The 21,072-nt window shown below is 41.6% G+C and overlaps 1 protein-coding gene across 1 annotated transcript in view; it reads right to left on the bottom strand.

The window, feature by feature from the left end:
- The window catches only part of ccnjl (cyclin J-like), an 88,455-nt gene that overhangs the window by 52,568 nt on the left and 14,815 nt on the right, over window positions 1–21,072 (bottom strand). The gene's annotated exons all lie outside the window — the stretch shown is intronic.

Genomic DNA, 21,072 nt, shown 5'->3' with positions numbered 1-21,072 from the left:
TCCTACATTCCTTCTTCACCACTGGAATATATTTCTGCTGAGCACCAAAAAAGTACTCCTTAAAGATCCTCCACTGTTCCTCTGCAGTCCTACCGACCAATCTGCGCCCCCAATCTACATTTGCCAATTCCTCTCTCATCCTATCGTATTCCCCTCTCTTCAAACAGAGGACACAGGTTCAGGACCCTACTTTCTCATCCTCCATCTGCATCAAAAACTCAACCATACAATGATCGCTCGTCCCAAGAGGATCCCTCACAACAAGATCCCTAATTCCACCTGCCTCGTCACATAACACCAGATCTAAGACAGCTCGCTCCCTCGTCGGTTCCGTCACACACTGTTCAAGGAAACTATCCTGGCAGCATTCCAAGAACTCTTCCTCAAGCCCACCGCGTCCAACATGGGTCAACCAATCAATATGCAGATTGAAATCCCCCATAATTATCGCCATTCCTTTTCTGCACGCATCATTTATTTGCTTGTTTATAACCCGCCCCACCTCCAAGTTATTATTTGGGGGCCTATAGACCACACCCACCAGCGTCTTCCCCCGCCCTTACTGTTCCTTATCTCCACCCACAACGATTCTACGTTCTGCTCTTTGGAGCCTATATCTTCCCTTACTACCGCCCTGATATTATCCTTAATCAGCAGAGCTACCTCAGCCCCTTTTTCCTCCCGCCTATCCTTCCTAAACACTTGATACCCCTGGACATTCAGCTCCCAGTCCCTGTCTCCCTGCAACCATGTTTCCGTAACGGCCACCAGATCATATCCATTTGTGCTGATCTGCACCACCAGCTCAGTCACTTTGTTCCGAATGCTTCGTGCATTCAGGTAAAGTGTCTTTATCCCAGCCTTTATCTGGACCATATTTGAAGGAACGCCATCAACCTTTCTCATCCCCCCTACTCCCTTTATTATTGGGACATCCTCAACATTTTCCCGTGCCCGTACCCTCTCTTTTACTTTAGACATTGTAATTTCTCCCACCCCTGCACCCCTCCCCCTCCCCCAAATTAGTTTAAAGCCCTATCTACAGTCCTACTTATACAATTCGCCAGGACTCTGGTCCCAGCACGGTTCAGACCAATACCATCCCATCTGAACAAGTCCCACCTGCCCCAATACTGGTGCCAATGCCCCATAAATTCAAACCCATTCCTCCCACACCAATCCCTGAGCCACCCGTTCATCTCTTTAATCCTATTTACCCTACGCCCATTTGCATGCGGTTCAGGTAGTAATCCAGTGATAACCACCTTGTCGGTTCTGCTTTTTAACTTGATTCCCAGCTTTTCATACTCCCTCTGCAGGTCCTTAGTTCCCATTTTGCCTATGTTGTTGGCACCCACATGTACCACAACAACCGGATTCTCACCCTCCCACTCCAGGTTCCTCTGCAGCCCAGATGAGACATCCTGGACCCGAGCACCAGGCAGACAACACACCCTTCTGTATTCTTTATCACTGTGACAAAAGACAGTGTCTATACCCCTAACCACACTATCCCCAATCACCACTACATTCCTCTTTACTTCTTCCTCTTTGTCCTGTGTCTGCACCACTGTACTGTGAGCAGTTTGCTCATCAACTTTACAGCCCTCATTCTTGTCCACACTGGGATCAAGAACCTCAAACCTGTTGTGCAGATTGAGAGGCTGAGGCCTTTGGCATCCCCCCCCATTCCTCCCCACTCCCCCCTCCTTCCTCTCACCCTTCCTCCCCACTCCCCCCTCCTTCCTCCCCCCAGCAGCACCCTCTTGTTCCTGACCCTTAGAGTTAGCCAGTCTAGGGGGTGTGGATCTCTCTTGCACCCCATTATCCAGGTTACACTCCCTCTCCCTGATGAGCCTCAGTGTCTGAAGCTCAGAGGTCAGCTCATCTACTTTGAGCTGGAGCTCTTCAAGCAACCAGCACTTACTGCAGACATGGTCACTGGGAAGGACTTTGGGGTCCACCAGCTCCCACATCATACAGAAACAGCAAATCACATGCCCCTCCATCACAGTCTCTTAGTGATTACTAAACACAGTTAAGAATTTAAACTTACCTGGCCCTTTTCTCCCAAGCCCTTTGATCCAAAGCCCTTTCTGCTCATTCTGCTTCCCTCTCACTCCGCTGCCCGCTGTCTACAGCAAGCCTCCTTTTAAACTGTGCGCGGTAAAAAAAATCCCTCCCCACAAAGCCCCGCGGCCCACTCCCTGTCTAGTTTTTAAAGCAGAAAAACCGTTACAAAGCCCGCGAAAATCTTTACAAAGGTAATCTTACCTTTACTCTGTGCAACCTTCACTCCGCTCGCTCCAGCGAACAATGCCATAAACCATTCAGTTAGTAAAGGACACCCGCCAGCTTATCCTGGTCTGAATGCAAAGCCTCATTGATTTGTATATTGTCTGAGTTTTATTTATTGAGATGGCAAATCACTTAACACCATAGTTAGTTTGACTCCCATTGGTCACATTCAATTCAGATCAGAGGTCAAAATGGCAAAGAGTTGGTTATATTAACCCAATTCTGCAGCTGGTGGCACAGAAGACAGCTCTGACCAGACACAATCTGACAAACTTAATTAACTGCATGGTTTATGGCAGTGGTTATGTAGAGAATTTTATTCTGTAGCAGAACTGATTCGAGGTTTCCTGAATCAGGTATTTTGTAAAAAGGGTTAAAATAGTGTGTTTAAATCCTTTGTTATTTTATACTTCATTGATATGGCATCCAGCAGCCTTTGTTCTAATCAGTTTACCATTCCACAATCCCACTTAGATAGCTCTGCAGTTAGAGAGAGTGATGATGTGTGCAATTAATGTTACAAAAGACAACAGTTTGCACATTCATATATTACTTCCAAATGGACAGAGAAGTTGCGATTGGAAACCACAACTACCCAGTACAGTGGCAGTTTTCTAAGGAGGACAGAATTAAAACCCTTCGCACTTCAGGGAAATACTAGAATGCATGTGGTGTTATCAATGGTAGCACCTTAGTTATAAGGTTGTAGGTTTGAGGACAAAATCTGGACGAACACTTCACAGCTGCACTGGAACAGTAGCTCAGGCATAGTCTGCATTCTCAGGAAGACAAAATAGATCCCATGGCACAAGTCCGAAGGACAGCAGGGGAGACCTCCCTAATAACCTGAGCAATATTCATTCCTCAACCAATATCATTGAAACAGATTATCCAGTCATCATCACACTGCTGTGCTTCCTATGAAAGTGACTCAAGTCAAAAGTATTTAATTGGCTGTAAAGTGTTTTGGGCACATGCTTATACCATGAAAGATGCTTTATTAGTGCAGACAAGTCTGTCTTTCTTCTCTCTTTCAACAGTAGGTTGAGCCCATAGTTAGCAGTGTACCGGAACCAACTCTTTCATGAAACCTGCTGCACAGGTAACTTTATGTGAAGAAAGATTGAGGGCAGAAATTGCTACATTTTTGCTGACTGGAATGAAGGCTGCTGGATGCCATATCAGTGAAGTATAAAGTAACAAAAGGTTAACAAACAATAGACAGACTGAAATATACTATTTTAACTCTATTTATAAAATATCTGATTCAGCTATTTAAGTTAGATTTTGAAAGATGCCGAATCTGATGTAACTGCCAGTGTAAATAGAGGACAAATGCTCAATTCATACCAGAGTCCATTCCAGATCATACCATGGATGTAAAATGACTTCATACTCTTAGTCTGATTAGTACCTCCCAAATTTTCAGAAACGCTGGTAGCTTATTCTAACATGGTGGTGCAGTTGCAGCTTACTGAATCAGTACTGCAGTACCGCTGTAACACATGAAAGAGTACTGTTCTAGTCCTGGTCCTCAAGTGTTATTTCTTAGGCATTAGAAATTGACAATTATTAAAACAAGGAAATCTTGAAGTTTGAAGTGTAAATTCTGCACTCAAGGATTAAACAAAGCATGTGATGATGATTCTGCTTTATGAATACTTAATATATCTGTCAGTTAATAAATTACAATAATTTGTCCTTTACTAGATCCACATTCAATAATCACACAATTCTCATATTACAATAGGCAAAACAGGACAGCTCACCACTTGGGAATAAATCTCATCTCCCACTACAAATCCTCTTTATGGGTTTTCATACAAGGCATTTGTGCAGCTACAACATTCAACCAGTCCAAAGTATTTAAAGAAAGAACATGGCAGGAAATGGTGACTTTTTCCCTGTATGTGCCCATCAGTGGCAGAAAATTGGTGGGGGAGATTTTAGGGCATCGTGCTTTTATGAATGTGTAGTTTCACTATAGATGCGAATAAATAAGCAAATCACCCATGTACAAAATTCTTGGATAATTAGCAATACAGGAAGGCATAAGGACATTCTGATTTACATGACAGTTAGCCAAGTTCTTTCGCCCAAACCTGTCCTGGCATTCAATTTTCACAGACGAGACTTTAAGCATTTTTATTTTAAATGAGTATCATTCTGATGCATTCAGGAATATCGTTGCAGCACTAATATCTTCAGCAGAGAAATTAAGTACTGCAGAGTGACACATGAATTTCCCAAACTGTCAGGTCGGGACATAACTGCCAAAAAAACTCCCCACTGGGAGGCACAGATCTCAGAATTAATGCTGCTTCATCTCCATATGTGTAAGAACATAACACTTTTTGTCAAATAACTACGAACAACTTCTTTCTGACCAGATGGCAGCACATACACAAATCAGAAACTTCAGGGCAGAACAAAGGGACTACAACTTCATTTTTTTTAAGCAAAGACATTGAAAGTCTATTTGCTAAATTATACTCACTCCCTTAGATTTATAAAAGTCTACAGCAACCATAGCCTGTAACTTTGCCGAGGTTTTGAAAAGTTAGTAGATTATAGAGTTTTGAATTACTATCCGTCTACAAATAATAAAACCAGAAAACAATATGTAGCAATGTGATGGGTGTTACTATATGTTCAGCAGGTGCTGGGTGTCTGGAATAACAGTGATTAGATTTTCTTAACACAGAAGCAGGTCCAGTAAAACATAGGCAAAAAAAACTTGGAATTTAATGTGAATGCAGATGAAAGAATAATTCATTTAAATTTAGAAACTCTCAGTAACATATTCTTTCTTAAACCATTTTACATTTTACTTGGGGACTATGTAGGAAATACCACTTTTTGATCTTGGGTATTTTATCAGACAACTTCCTCCAGCTTTTCGAGATTCATTATTCCCCGTCTCACTCAGTTCCTGGACTAAACAAATTCCCAGGCACACATTGCACAGTTTAACTCTTTCAATAAACCATGTGCGAGGCTAGTACACAGCTGAATAGCATCAGAGTAGGCTGCTGTGGCAACCTTTGTCTTCTCGCAATAACAGGAACATATGGCAGGTGCCCTGAAAGACATGTTTATAGCCCAAGGGCACAATTAATAGCAATGCTCTTTCCAAGCTATTCAGTCCAAGAAAATATCTACTGTTTCCATACTTTGCGTGGGACGTTTTTCCACTTAAAAGCCATAAATTCCAAAAGACACAATATGTACACAGATAAATGCTACATTGGTGAATATTTCTGCACTCACATGCAGTTGAACTATCGTCGATCACATGCCCAAGTTTACTTCCATCTACATTACAATCTAGCATCAAGAAAGAAATAGGAGCATGAATATGGTATACTCAAGCCTGCTCTGCCATTCAGTGAGGCCACAACTGAAAGGAGTATTTATGGCACTGAGGAGACCATTCAGCCCATTGCGTGCACGAGAAATGACCTATCCAATCATATCACACCTTACAGCTCTTGATCCTTCTTCTGGAGGTTAATCTGCATCAAATGCATATCTAAGGTTTTATTTAAATGCAGCGACGGTTTCTGCCTCCACCACCTTTCAGGCAGTGAGTTCCAGACTTCCCCACTGCCACACCCACTACTCTTAGGGTGAATAAAATATTCATTGTCCCTCTAGACCCTTGAACAATTAGTACAAATCTATGCCTCCTGGATATTGACATATCTACTAATAGAAATAAGCCACTGTCAAAGGCACAGCAGGCTCAAGGGGCCAAGTGGCCTACTGCTGCTCCTAATTGATATATTGCATGGAATCATGAGGAACATAAGCACAGCAGCAGTAGGCCATTCAGCCCATCAAGTCTCCTCTGCCATTCAATGTGATCATGGTTAATCCAATTTAAAACCTTTCCCCCCAATGCTACTCACATATCCCTTTACATCTTTGGTATTTGAAACCTATCAATTGCTACTTTACGCATACTCAATGACTGAGCTTCACTGCCCTCTGGGGCAGTGAACTCCAAAGATTCACAACCCTTTGCGCAAAAAAAATCCCTTCTTGTTCTTAAGTGACTTCCCTCTCATTTTGAAATGTTGCCCCCCCTCGGTTCGAGACTCCCTAGTGAGGATAACCATTGTACAAGCATCTCCCTGCCTTTCCCTTTAAGTATTTTGTGGGTTTCAGTAAGATTTTCTGATCAATACCATACTTGCGGAGCAGTAGCAGCCTTCCTTACCTCTGGGTCAGAAGTTCCACTTCAGCACTTGATGACCATGGAATGCTTGTGTATAATGTGGCTAAACAGCTTGATTATCAGGCTGTAAACCCTTCTACTACATCTGATGGCAGGTGGTAAACAGCAGGAGAGTTTCCTAGTTGGGCATACTGCAGAAAGCTATGGCAGATCACAATAGTAATTTGCCAAACATACTCTTGGTCCAATTTAATGAGAGTCCATGGTCATCAGCGCCCTCTGTGGGGCATGGTACCTGAAGGGGGAAATACCATATGAGTACCAAGGTACACAGACTCTTTGTTATACAAATGCTTTTTCTTTGGAGTCCATTTAGCAAAAGATAGCACACCTGCCAACTGAAGATAGGAACACAGTTAATCCTCTAGGCCTGAGTCAAAATCCAGGAATTCCCTTCCTAACAGCATTATGGGTCAACCCACAGAATGTGGACTGTAGCCTTTCAAGAAGGCAGCTCACAGCCACCTTCTCAAGGATAACTAAGGATAAGCAAAAAATGTTGGTCAGCCAATGACGCCCATGTCCCATGACTGAATTTAAAAGAAACCTGATACTTGCATCAGACAATTCTGTAATGTTGCAGGGTACTGTTGATCACTGATTAGCCAACCTCCTTCAATTACTGGATCGGCAAGAGCTGACCTGTCAGCTAGGAGGGGGCTGCAATCCTTCCCTACATAACTCTAAGCCAATGCCTTAAGAGATAAGGTGGTCCCAGCTGTACAAACTGTGTTCAACAACAGTAAGCTCTGGGTGTTGTCAATTTGCTACCACGCTTGACAGATAAAGCTACAAAGAGTTGCGTAGATTTCACATCAAACACACAAACTGTAAATTTCTCGATAGCTTGGTTAGGGAATTCTTAAATATGCCAAACCAAGTTTCTTGACATGCTAAGACAACTAACCAAAAAAAATCTCCTTTTCTTAAGTGGCTTCTCTCATTTTGAAATTTGTCTACAATCAGTTAGAAGCAGAAAGAGCCTGAATTAAGGAAATTCCAAGCAGTGATGTAAAACAAACTGCATGCAATTAATTTTCTTCTACTTTAGACACTCCTGTATGCTGATGAGTTTCTCATTTTACAAACTGCATTCTTGAGATGGGCTGTGTAGTTCATTTTAATATTTCACCCCCTGATTTTAATTAAAAATTTACAACAGTATTTATTTAAGCACACTATATTAATTGGAAGAATACTAGTCAAGACCTATAGAAAGCAACTCTCTTCTTTGACCATGAAGCACTCAAGTAGAGAGCAGGCATTTGGCCTTTTTTAAAACAAAAAATCAACCCAAAACCAAAATACCACAGCACCAAAAGCAACAAATGTTTGACAACATTTTTCAACCTCTCCCTTAACCTCCAGGAATGTCAGAAGCTACAATAGAAATTCAATGCTTCAAAAATCTATAAATATCCAATGTCAAAGCAATCAAATGACATGGCAGAGATTCAGAATTTAGAGTTGGGGGCTTTCCCAAGACAAGGAGCAGTTGAGTCATAAACACAAGGGAAATCTCAAGTCCAGAGATGTTTGCTGCTCATAGGTAGATTGACAAGAGCATTTAGATAGATTGACAACAGGCAACAGCATGTCTGGAATCAGAGGACGGATGAACAGAAAATCAGTATTGCTTCTAATCACCTCCGATGAGTTCTTGTTTGTTCCTTGGCAGCATGAGTGGGTAAAACCAAAGTCTTGGATATCAGGTGAGTTCAGATGCAATGCCTTCTGTGACCAGTCAGCCATCCAACACTCTTATCTCATGCAGAGAATGGGCCAAAAGCTGCCAATGAAGGTACACCGTTGAAATCAACAGCCTTAGGCCAAGAGGGCAAAAAAGTGAGAAAGAAATTAGAAGTAGCACTTCAGAGATTATGAATTCAAATTTAACTATAGTAAATTATGGGATTAAATTAACGTTTCAGATTGTTTGCAACCTAGCACTTAACATGACTGAGAAAGCAGCTGGATTGCTGAATACCTTAACTGATTCACCAATATCCATCATGGAAGAGGCCTGCAACACTGCTTGGTCTAGCCTACAGCTAGCTCTAGTCCTACATCACTACAACAACTTACATTTGTATAGTACATTGAATGCAATAACTTTGCAATATGCTTCACATGTTATTATACAAATGTAAGACACCAAGCCACACAAGGGAATTTTACTTTAGATTACCCAAAGAGGTGCCTTCAAGGAAGAGAGGGTGGTAATTGGTGCAGTGGTTAGTGTTGTTGCCTCACAGCACCAGGGACCTGGGTTCGATTCCCGGCTTGCATCACTGTTGTGTAGAGTTTGTACATTCTCCTCATGTCTGCATGGGTTTCCTCCAAGTGCTCTGGTTTCCTCCCACAGTCCAAAGATGTGCAGGTTAGGTTGATTGGCCATGCTAAATTGCCCCATAGTGTCTGGGATGTTAGGTTAGAAGGGTTAGCAGGGTAAATACGTGGGGTTGTATGGATGGAGCCTGGGATGAGATTATTGTCAGTGCAGACTCAGTGAGCTGAATGGCCTCCTTCTGCATGGTAGGGTTTGAATGATTCTTTCTATGGAAATCAAGAGGCAGGAGTGTTGGTGCTCTTAGGGTAACTGAAGATGAGTAATAATGCTGCTTTGTGCCAGCGTCACCTGTATTCTGATAATCAAGAATAGCATGGGTTTTCACCTTGGCCAACTAAATTGAAGAGATTCTTTAATACTTCTCAAACTATTTGATTTTGCACAACAAACCAAGTTTCACCTTTATAACATAAATGTATGAAAACCAGTCTCATAAAAAACTCAACTAAACATGCTGCTGGAGAAGAAAAACACAAATAAGCAACATCTGAAATCTAATAAACCCAATTTCCTAAAAAGCATTATACTAGCATCAAGAGTTTTACGAGTATAAAAGATTTATAGCACAACTTTCAACATACTTTAATCATTCAGCCTGCAAACCAGAATGAATAATTAAAAAAGGCTTGTTATTGTGGCAATAAGAGAGTGACAATTTATGCAACGTGCTAAGCAAGGAAAGACAGTGGGGAAATGTTATGCTTGGCTGAGGATTAGACTATTACTGCTGCATCAAAAATGCTATTTTAATGGAAAGAATAGAGACATTTGCGCCACAAGATTTCTACTTGGGATCAGATATGCATTTGCCTTTTATCTGAAGCGATGTTCATTCCCCTCAGCCTACTTTATCATTAGATACATGTTTGAAGGCAAGGATTTTTGGTGAATGAGGTATCATGATCAGGATGATCCACTTTCAGGCATCTTGAGAACCTTTTATTGACCTCTGATAACACTTAATATATTTTTACAGCTGCTACAAACTGATAGCAAGATCCTTGGTAATGAAGACAGGTCTCCTTTTCATTTGCAGCCCAGCATATCAACCCCACCCTCCTTACAGTTATCTGCAATGGATTGATACTTAAAACTATTCACTGTTCCCTGGGGCAGGGACTGAAGTATAAATTGTGATATAATAATCTCGTCAGGATGTCTGCCCAGTTTATCATGGGTAATAGGCCATTTCACACCTGGTCACTACTGTTCACACCCGGCTCCTGGAACTTAGTTACGTGAAGGTTGAACAAACCGGAGTCTCAGACTTTAAACAATTCTTGTATTTCACATAACTACACTGTTCATAGCTGCCTCTATTTGGCCAAATGCAGTCATCCCAACATGACATTCATTCAGCTTAAATCTTCAATCAAGACACCAGCAGTCACACATTACAAAAGGCTCGAGTGTGGCCAGGAGGTCATGATCTCTGTACTCACTATTTTAATTACTGAAAGATCTCGAACATTGGGGGGAAGTGTGCTTAGGTGTGTGGGTTTACAGGGCAGATAGGCTGCCACTTTTTCCTGATGAGAACTACAATGTGTCACAAGGATAAACACATGGTGGACGAAATTCAATGCAGAGAAGTGTGAGGTAATGCATTTTGAAAGGATGAGACCAGATATACTAAACTGATTAATTTTAAAGGGGTTTCAAGAACAAAGACATCTAGGGGTGTCTGTGCAGTTAAGCGTAAAGCAAGGGAGTGATGCTAAATCTTAAAACATGCTAATGAGGTGTGCTCAATTCTAAGCACTGCACCTATGAAGACTGCAAAGGTCTTGAGGGAGGGTACAGAAAGGATTTACTACAATGGTTTTAGGGATGATTACTATTATTTAAGTTCAATGGAGAAATTGGGTAGCTCTCCTTTGAGCAGAGACAATTACAGGAAATTTAATAGAGGGGGTTAAAATCATGAAGTGTTTAAATAGGGTAAATTAAACAAAACTGTTTCCAATGACTGAAGGGTCAATGGAATGATAACAGATTTAATGTAGTTTATAAAAGAAATAGATGTGACAGAAACTCTTCTTAGCCAATAATTGGTTAAAATTTGAGAATACACTCCCCAGTAGAGTGATGAATATAGATTCAAGAGTACCCTAAAACATTTGCAGGGATATGGGAAAGAATGAGGAAGTGTGACTAATTAAGTTGCTTGTCAAAACAGCCAGCAGAGACATAATGAACCTCCTCCGATGCTGCACTGTTCTATGATTTATTCTACACCTACCAATTCCAGGGCCTGTCTGTTGTCCAAAGATTCATGGGACCTGCATGCATTTTTAAAATCCAGTTTGGCACTGGTCATCACACGAAACAGACGCAGTGATATCATCTATTTCAGCGTGCTCTTGTACTGTTTCCCAGCAAGAATGGCAACAAGTGACATTTTCATTGTGACTGGACCCCAAATTGACCTTTAAAAATAAAGGAACAGATTTTGGAAATAACCTAAGGGATCCATGAAAAAAGTTGCACGTTCAAGTGCCACTTCAGAACATAATATGACAACAGTACACACATAGCCCGCTTTGTGCAATATTAAGGGAGTATTGCACAATCAGAAGCTCCATCTTTTAAAGGGGATATTAAACTGAGGCCCAGTCTTTCCATTCAACAGATGGTACAGTCCTATTCATAAAACCACCCCAGGGGCTGGAGTTGGGGGCATCCTAATCAATATTTGTTCAACATCAGCAAAACAGATTACCCGGTCGTCATCATGTTGCTGTCTATGGGGCCCTGTTCCACAGTATCTGGTTGCCATGTCTCCCTACGTTACAAAAGTACACATCAAAAGCACTTTCAGATCAAGAACAGCAAAATATCAATGCACCTATATTCTTTGGAGACCCAGAATTTGCTACAACTAACAGTGTCCAATATTCACAAAACGTTCTAAAACTGCTCACATTCAACTTTAGAAATAACAGTGCTAAGTAGCAGGCAATAAAATGCTCAATTACAAATAGATTCTTTTTCATATAATTGGAAAATAGAGAACTGTGCCTCCCAACAGTGGTGTTCCAATTGGTCACAAATTACAAATACCTCAAGATTCACTGGAATTTTTCCTTGGACTTCCCACTGGGATCTAAAGGTACAGTCCCAGGCAACATTCGTCTACATCTTCTCTGCTCGGCAAAATCTATTTATAACATTGGGCAGTTGCTTTAATGGTTGTTCTGCTTGTACATGCTCAAGGAAATGTTGGTTGTGCACAACCTGCATTTCACTGTGCAGTAACATTGCAGACCGCAATTGTGTAGCTAGTCTTAGAGAGAACATTCAGTTGCTGTTCCAAATGATCTGATTTCAATCAAGGCAGTACTGAGAGAGAACAGGTTAGTTCTCAGATCAGGGGTAAAATAAACGTCAGTTTTCCAGTTCCTGATTTCTTATCTATAGATCTCCTATTGACAAATGGATAAATGAACAAAAGAGAATAAGGCAAGAATCAGTTATAATGCTGCCACCTACAACTCCTAAAGCATAGTTGAAAGACCTGTTGACATTCACTGTCTGGATTCAGCCATGAAAAATGGTCAATTGAACAGAGTATCAAATAGCTGATAGGGCTTATACCTCAGGAAGAGTCGGCAATTAACTTCCAGTGATGAGGAAATCCATCATTACTATGCATGCAAACAGGAACAGTTCAAACAGTTCAAACAGAAACAAGTCCCAGGAGGACAGCACACCACAAAGTCTTAAGATAATTTGGTGGCAAATATGTTGTCATTAATATGGAACCAGGTACAAGAATCACAGCTTTATTCTCTTTCTGAAAACGACTGAATATTTTGTTTTTCTGTTATATACCTGCAGACTCATCTAGTCTAGCAATGTCAGACATATTCCAGATATCTTTTTCTCCCCTTCTCCCTCTTTCCACTTGCTTTTTCCCTCCCCATCCTCCCTCATTAAAAAGTGAAGATTGTTTGGTTACAAGGTACTTAAACCACATTCAAATGCTGATAAATGAAATGGCTCAATTACATGGTCCACTTCAAAGAGGCTGTTACCTTGAAAATGACTACTCCACATGGCTAGTCCCATCACTGCATCAATTCTTTAGATTTATAGTTACATTATAGTATTGTTGGACACATGGCTGCTGCTGGCTGCAGCACTGTAATGTAAATCAACTATGCAACTTTTTTCAATGCACCAACAAATGGATGAAAGAAAGAACTTGTATTTATATAGCAGGTGTCTTCAGAAAGATCCCAAAAGCACTGAGTCATGTTGAAGTGCATTGATACTGTGTAGGCAAACTGTAGCCAATTTACACAAAGTAACATCCTGGATTTAGAACATAGAACATAGAACACTACAGCACAAACAGGCCCTTCGGCCCACGAGTTGTGCCGATCACATCACACCTACCAATCTATATACCTATATATAACCCCCAATCCCATTAAACCCCATATACTCATCCAGAAGTCTTTTAAAAGACCCCAGCGAGTTCGCCTCCACCACCACTGATGACAGCCGATTCCATTCACTCACCACCTTCTGAGTGAAAAACTTACCCCTAACATCACTTCTGTACTTCCCTCCCCGCACCTTAAATCTGTGTCCTCTCGTAGCAGCCATTTCAACCCGGGGAAATAGCCTCTGAGAATCCACCCTATCTATTCCTCTCAACATTTTATAAACTTCTATCAGGTCGCCTCTCAACCTACGTCTCTCCAGGGAAAAGAGTCCCAGCTCCCTCAACCTAACTTCATAAGGCATGCCTCCCAGTCCAGGCAACATCCTTGTAAATCTCCTCTGTACCCTTTCAATAGCTTCTACGTCTTTCCAATAGTGAGGCGACCAGAACTGCGCACAGTACTCCAAACGAGGCCTGACAAGGGTCTTATAAAGTTGCAGCATTACCTCCCGACTCCTAAACTCAATCCCTCGATTAATGAAGGCCAGTACACCATACGCCTTCTTGACCACCTCCTCCACCTGCGAGGCCAATTTAAGAGTCCTGTGGACCCGGACCCCAAGATCCTTCTGCTCTTCAACACTACTAAGACTCCTGCCCTTGATAGTGTACTCGTTCATCCCGTTGGTTCTGCCAAAATGGATGACTACACATTTATCCGCGTTGAAGTCCATCTGCCACTTCTCCGCCCAGTCCTGCATCCTACTTATGTCCTGCTGCAACTTATGACATCCTTCCAGACCATCCACAACACCACCGACCTTCGTGTCATCAGCGAATTTACTTACCCATCCCTCCACTTCCTCATCCAGGTCATTTATGAAAATGACAAACAGCAAGGGTCCTAGAACAGATCCCTGGGGCACTCCACTGGTGACTGACCCCCATTCAGAAAAAGACCCATCCACAACCACTCTCTGCCTTCTGCAGGCAAGCCAGTTCTGGATCCACAAGGCCAAAGGCCCTGGGATCCCATGCCCTCTCACCTTCTCAAGAAGTCTTGCACGGGGGACCTTATCAAATGCCTTGCTGAAGTCCATGTACACGGCACTTCCTTCATCAACGTGTTCAGTCACATTATCGAAGAACTCAACTAGGCTCGTAAGGCACGACCTGCCCTTGACAAATCCATGCTGACTATTCCTGATCATGTCAAACCTCTCCAAATGCTTGTAAATCTTGTCCCTCAGAAGCCTCTCCATCAGCTTACCAACCACTGAGGTCAGACTCACCGGTCGGTAATTTCCCGGGCTATCTCTGTTCCCTTTCTTGAAAATAGGAACTTCATCCGCAATCCTCCAATCTTCCGGAACCTGTCCCGTCTCCATCGACGACGCAAAGATCATCGCCAGGGGCTCTGCAATCACTTCCCTCGCCTCCCACAGTATCCTGGGGTACATCCCATCTGGTCCCGGCGACTTATCTATCTTGATAGAATTCAAAAGTTCTAACACATCCTCCTCCTTAACATCCACATACTCAATCTTTTCCATCTGCTGCAAATCCGTAGCAAAATCTCCCAGATCAGCTTCCACTGTGAATACTGACGCAAAGTACTCATTAAGCACCTCTGCCATTTCTTCTGGTTCCACACAGACCTTTCCCCCTTCACCTTTTATAGGTCCTATCCCTTCTCTTCTCATCCTTATACCTTTCACATATTTATAGAAGGCCTTGGGATTCTCCTTAATCTTAACCGTCAAGGTCTTCTCATGACCCCTTCTGGCTCTCCTAATTTCCCTTTTAAGCTCCCTTCTACAGTCCTTATACTCCTCAACATCCTTAACCTCTCCTAGTTCCCTGAACTAGGAGAGGTTAAGGATCTGATTGAAAGAATAGAGTATGCCAGAGTCAATACATCAGCGCACAACACTACAAATGGATATTTATAGTTTTCCCGATGACCTCTGACTAAGTATTGCCTAATATAGCTCCAAGTAACACACACCAGAAGGCTCCAGGTTCAATTCCAGGACCGTGCTAAACTTATTTATGCCAACAGATGAGCTGCCACATGAGCTTCAGAACCATAAGCAAAAAAGAAACAAAATTCAGACATTCTATTCCTAAATAAAATCCAATGACCTTTACCGGAACTGAGCTGGTGTATATGTTACCTGAAGACAGCATGCCCTCCCTCCTCCAAATTTAAGCCATTCAGTAAAATCTCATTGAAAAAATGTCTACTTGAGAATATTGCAAGCAGGCAGTGAATTTCTGTGGAACCATATCGCAGCAAAGAATAAAGGGAAGAAAAACCTCAAACGCAACAACAAAAAAATTGTGAATCTGTCAGATAACACTTCTTGTGGCAGTAACCTAAATCTGCAGAACTGGTCTTTACCTTTTGCACCTGAAACAATTGGACTGCCATACTTTGCACCAAAGCTCAGAATGCCAGAGATTAAGTACATAATGATAAATGTGTAATGATCTTTCCAAGATTTTGTTTTGAACCAAAACCCTCCTTACTAATGTACTAATACTAATAAGTAACTTAGCTGCTACATAGCATAAGGATACACCTAACAAGTTTAATCCCTAGCCTAAAGACTTTCCCACATATTTGAGCCCAACACTTCAGTGGCATATGGAGGGAATGTTGCACCAACAGGGGTGCTCCTCTTTTAGATGAGACATTGAATAGTGCTATGGGATCTGGGAAGAAAGAAAGCGAGAGAGTTCTCCCAATGGCCTGACTAATATTTATTCAAACCAAAATAAATTATTTGGTAATTTTACATTGCTGCTTTTGGTATTTTGTTGTGTGCAAAACAACCGCCATATCTTGCAATATAGGAATAGAAGTTGGCTATTTATTAGACCCTCAAAAGTTTGTCATTTAAAGAGGTCATGGATGATTTGTGATCCAACTTCATGTTCTCCACCTGAGTCTTTAACAATTTTGGCTGAAATACCCATCAACCTTAGTTTTAAAACTGGTTAATGATCTGACATCAATTGCCATTCACAGAATCTTTTCAATGATGAAGTATTTCCCAACTGCATCACTGAAAGGTCTTGCTTTAATTTTTTGATTATGCTCCACAGTCCTAAGCTCATCATTAATAACTTGACATCTTTAATCAAATCACTCCTCAATCTTCCAAATTCCAGAGGGTACACAGCGTACTTTTTTATCCAGAGAATACATCCTTTGTTTGTTAAATTTCACCTTATAATTTTATCCTTGGAGCCCAAGTATCATATCAGTAAACTTTCTTCAAGCTCACTCCACTTCCCAAGTGTGGGGCTGAGAACTACTCAGTGTTCCAGGTATGGTCTAACTGAGGCTTTATATAGCTGAAGCATGACCTCAATCACCTTACAGTCTATCCTCCAGATACAAGGGTCAATAAGCCTTTTGAATCATTTTCTGTACCAGTTCCTGACAATTCAAGAATCTACGTGCACAGAGCTCCACTGTTTCTACTTTTTCACCATTAAGAAAGTACTCTGTTCTATCTTTTTTATGGTCCAAAGTGACTGTCCTAATTTGCCAATTGTGCCCCATCACCCAGTCAATCAATATTTCATTCTATAAGAGCAACTACACTTCAAAACTACTTAATTGGCAGAAGGATTTAGGACATCTTGAAATCATGAATAGCCCCAAATTAATTATTTGTAAGTTATTTCATTCTTACATAGATTCGTGCAAAAATGGCTGAACCAAAGTAACTTCTAACAGTAATTCCAATCAATGTTTAGGACCAAGAATGACAAATCATAAATCAGTCAGTTAAGACACTGTTTTAAGATAGTCTCTGCAATTATAACTTTCCACTTTTTTAAGAAGACTAATCTCTCCGTAAATTATATTTGCCATCAGCAAATTTCAGCAGCCCAAGACCTCCTGAAGTGTGCAACCATGTTCACCATTTACTACACTGGCAAACACAAAATAATAGTCTAGGTCACTAAGAAACACAATCGCATTCGTACCAATTCCTGGGAGACTTCACTGACTTCTCTCATGTCAGTGCATAGTGTTTGCCATTACTCTCTGCCTCTTATACTCACAGCCAATTGCCAAGCAAGTTACAACCCTCTTCTAATCTCAGTATTCCTGTTTGTTTTGTCTTGACTAAATGATCAAACACTAAATAAACATTTAAAACATTTGATAAATTATTTAATTTGAAGTGAAAAGCTGCTCAAACAGTACAGGAACAAAAGTCACACATTCTGCATTTTGATTTCAAGTTCCAGCTTATAAATACAATGCACAGACTGAAATTAGTTCACATATAACAGGCCTAACCTCTCAGTTAACCAATTTAAACTGTGCAAGTCTCAGGTCAGCAGTATCCTTTAAACACCCAGAGCAGACAACATTTTTGTGCACAGGATATGTTATGTCGTTCATTTCACACGTGCACAAACTGGTTCCAACAGATTATCCTCTGTGATACTGACATAACAATGAAAACAATAATCATCCATATACATATCATTATGGTGGACCATACAAGGTATTGTGCTACCATCAGCCTCAGTAGAGTACCTTTAATAACCCCAATATACTGGCAGCAATTATGCAAAGCCCACTTCTGGTCTTAAAATCCAGTGTACACACCTGCATGCTGTCATTGGCTGCAAGATCAATGTAGCACATGTGCCAAGAGGGAAAGAATAGTAAAACAGCTCTAAATGTTCTTAAACAAGGTAGTGGGAGTTGCTATAATTTTACAAATGTAAGAATTCAAAAGCAAATGCTGAGATGCTAAGGTATAATGAATTGTCATCAGGATCATGTACTGGATATGAATGAATCAGACTCACATTCATAAAGCATCTTTCATAACCTTGGGCCTCCCAAAGCATTTTACAGCCAATGAAGTACTTTTGAAGTGTAATCAGTCTTGTAATATTACGATAAGCGGTAGCCAATGTATGCACAGTGAGGACTAACAAACAGCAATGAAATTATGAATATGACAATGATCTTGTTTGAGACCAGTAACATGTTTAAGAAATCTCAGATCCTAGTTATTTACCAAAAGAACAAAGCTGCAAGATTCCACAGTCTAAATAAAAGATTTTTTTCTACACAAGAGTCAAACAAAGCAAACATTAAATCCTATTTTGGATAATCCCTTTACTAAAAAACCCAGATTTACCATTAAATTAAACATTAACTAACAGGTAAATTGAAGTCAATTATTAACTATCAATTAAGCATTAAATGACACATACAACTATGTAAAGTCTCCTCGTCACAATGGGTGTCTCGGCGCTCTACACCAACATCCCCTATGACGATGGCATTGCTGCAGCTGCCTCAATACTCAACGCCAACAACTGCCAGTTTCCAGATGCAATTTTACAACTCATCCGCTTCATCCTGGACCACAATGTCTTCACCTTCAACAACCAGTTCTTAATCCAGACACACGGAATAGCCATGGGGAACAGCACCTCAATATGCCAACATCTTCATGCACAGGTTCAAACAAGACTTCCTCACCACACAGGACCTCCAACCAATGCTATATACTAGATACATCGATGACATTTTCTTCCTTTGGACACATAGTGAACAATCACTGAAACAACTATATGATGACATCAACAAGTTCCATCCCACCATCAGACTTACCATGGACCTCCGGAATCAGTTGCATTCCTGAACACACGCATCACCTCAGCACCTCACTGTACTGCAAGCCCACAATGCTCCACTTCTCCAGCTTCCACCCTAAACACGTTAAAGAAGCCATCCCCTACAGACAAGCCCTCTGTATACACAGGATCTGCTCAGGTGAGGAGGATCACGACAGACACCTCCAGACGCTGGAAGTTGCCCTCATAAGAACAGGATATGGCGCTCATCTCATCGATCGGCAGTTCCGACATGCCACAGCGAAAAACCGCACCGACCTCCTCAGAAGACAAACACAGGACATGGCGGACAGAGTACCCTTCATCGTCCAGTACTTCCCTGGAGTGGAGAAGATACAACATCCTCTCTGGAGTCTTCAACATATCATTGATGAAGACGAACTTCTTGCCAGGGCCATCCCCACACCCCCACTTCTTGCCTTCAAACAACCGCACAACCTCAAACAGACCATTGTTCGCAGCAAATTACCCAGCCTTCAGGAGAACAGTGACCACAACACCACACAACCCTGCCACAGCAACCTTTGCAAGACATGTTGGATCATCAACACAGATGACATCATCTCACGTGAGGACACCATCCACCAGGTACACAGCACATACTCTTGCAGCTCAGCCAACGTTGTCTACCTAGTATGCTGCAGGAAAGGATGTCCCGAGGCATGGTACATTGGGGAGACCATGCAGATGCTACGACAATGGATGAATGAACGTCGCTCAACAATCACCAGGCAAGACTGTTCCCTTCCTGTTGGCGAACACTTCAGCGGCCTCTGATCTTCGGGTAAGCATTCTCCAAAGCAGCCTTCATGACACATGACAGCGCAGAGTCGCTGAGCAGAGACTGATAGCCAAGTTCTGCACACATGAGGATGGCCTCAACCGGGATCTTGAGTTCACGTCACATTATCTGTAACCCCCATGACATGCCTGAAATTGCAACATCTCACTTACTGTCCTGTCTAGAGATAATACACATCTCTTTAACCTATGCTAATGCTATCTCCACTCACATTGTCTGCACCTTTAAAACTTGAATAGCAGGTTAGCTGGAAAGACTCGCATTCTAATCAGTATTCTGTAAATTGTGTGTGCCTCTATACGCCCTTCTCTGATCAGAACCTTCCACACACCTGACGAAGGAACAGTATTTCCGAAAGTTTGTGGGTTTACTATCAAATAAACTGGTTGGACTTTAACCTGGTGTTGTGAGACTTTTTACTGTGTTTAACCCAGTCCAACGCCAGCATCTCCACATCGTGACATACAACTAAGACAGACCTTATAGCTTGGTAATCACTCAGTTTATATGGCATCAACCTGAGTCACAAAGTTCTTCAAAACTGCCTTCCTCGCAAAATTTAAGTTCCTCTTCTAGGATTTGACCTGATCCTCAGCCCACAGCAGCGCACAGCCAAGCTTAGTTCCAAGGGTATTGTTTTCATCAAAAATGGCACATATCTGCAATGTTATTTCCAACTCTCAGAAACAGCTGCAGCACACTGCACCACTGGAATCATCTACCACTGAGCTCTCTGTAACCTTTTATATGATTTCAACCAGGTTCTGTTTCTCCAGAGGTTTTGATTTCCAGTTTCAGTTTTAACCCTAGTTTCCTTTCTCAGATTCTCTCTTTCCTTTCACTTTTCAATTGGGATTTGTCTCGAAACATACAAGCTTTGTCCGTAGATTCAAATCACGCCAATTAATCTATTTTACCGGCATGAAAGAAACATCGGCCATGAAAGCAAGAAAACACCTCAACGTTTTAAGTCATGTTGGCTGAAGAATAATCATTGGCCGGGATTGAGGAAAAATCTCCAGCTTACTTCCAAATTATTGCCAAGGGGTCTTTCATGTTCACCCAAGAGGGTACACAGGGCCTTAATTTAATAATTATCCAATGGACGCCAGCTCCAAAAAAATAACAATTTCTACTCCTGCTCACTGTTAAATGATCTTTGCAAGCTCTCGAGTGCTTGGCTGTTACACTCCCTGAAGTTAAACTGCCCAAGTGTTTGGGTTCACACATCAAGAAAGACCATTCAGGTATGATACAGGCACCAGCTATCACCCTTGTTTCCACAAGCCACCAGGCTCAGCCGA

Source organism: Carcharhinus amblyrhynchos, chromosome 13 (assembly GCF_965287045.1).
Source record: "Carcharhinus amblyrhynchos chromosome 13, sCarAmb.v2.hapA, whole genome shotgun sequence".
In the NCBI taxonomy this organism is placed as follows: Eukaryota; Metazoa; Chordata; class Chondrichthyes; order Carcharhiniformes; family Carcharhinidae; genus Carcharhinus; species Carcharhinus amblyrhynchos.
Note: the sequence above shows the minus strand (reverse complement) of the source record. Positions and strands in the feature narration are given on the sequence as shown.